This window comes from Henckelia pumila, unplaced genomic scaffold (genome assembly GCF_033568475.1).
Source record: "Henckelia pumila isolate YLH828 unplaced genomic scaffold, ASM3356847v2 CTG_466, whole genome shotgun sequence".
NCBI classification, from domain to species: Eukaryota; Viridiplantae; Streptophyta; class Magnoliopsida; order Lamiales; family Gesneriaceae; genus Henckelia; species Henckelia pumila.
Genome location: NW_027331833.1, coordinates 1,005,335 through 1,006,638, shown reverse-complemented (window position 1 = coordinate 1,006,638; position 1,304 = coordinate 1,005,335).

Here is a 1,304-nt window from a genome sequence, read left to right as displayed (position 1 = left end):
ATCTACCACCAATCATCTTAACAGTGATACATGGAACACATAGCGGATGTTAGGTAAATATGGTGGTAATGTCAATTTGTAAGCCAAATCTCCTACAATTTTCAGAATTCAAACGGACCAATGAATCCAGGAGATAGCTTACCCTTGAGATCAAATCTCAAAATCCTGCGAAAAGGTGAAACTTTCAAAAATACTTTCTCGCCAACCTCAAATTTCAAAGGTCTGCGCTTAAACTTCACATAGCTAGCTTGACGATCCTGCGTAATATTAATTCATTTCTTGATCTGTCCAACGATATCAACAGCCTACTGGACTAACTCTGGTCTTTCTATTTTTTGCTCCCCCACTTCTTACTAGAACAGTGGAGTACGACATCGTCGTCCGTAAAATGTTTCAAACGGTGCCATACCATTATTTTTGTGGTAACTATTGTTATAAACAAACTAATCACTGAAACCTGATTTTTCCATGCTGGCAAAAATCCATAGTGCAAGCTCATAATATATTCTCAAAATATAGATATTATGTTCTTACTGGTCATCATTCTCCGAATGATAGGCTGTACTCGCATTGAGAATATTCCTTGAGTCATACTTGAAACTCCCCCAAAATCTGGAAACAAATCTGAAATCTCATTCCTTGACAATGCTTACTGATATGCCGTGAAAACTCACAATTTTTGAATGTCTACTGTCAAAAATGAAGTCTCGATTACATGGAACGAATGTGATGTCTTGGTGAGTCGATACATCACAATCCTAATAGTATCGTAATTCCTCAAGAATACCGAAAAATGGGTCACAAAGTTCATCGTGATAATTCTCATTTTCACTCAGGAATCGATAACTATGATACAAATTTCCAAGTTTTCGATGTTTAGTCTAAATCTGTTGACACACCCAATATCAAAAAACATACTGACATACAAAGAGCTTCATATATTTCCACCAGAACCGAGTACTCAAGTCTTTGTACACCAAAAGAATACTCATACTAATGACTAACACTTTGTCATAACACATGTGACAACATCATTGTCCACAATTCCTGATTTCCTGAACCCTCCAGGTTCTCTTCTTGGAAATATCCATATTTATTCTGTTGACTCAAAAGTCAATTAGTAAAAATTTCTGTTACTAATAATCTGGGTCGAATATTGACATCTATCACCAAATCTGGTGATAGGAAATCCAATTGCTAATTTCTTATTTTGGTTTTCTTAATTTAATTGCATGCTTAGAAATCTGATTAGTAGGTGATCTGGGTTGGGTCACTACAATTTCTCAACTTTCTCTTTCGTTTCT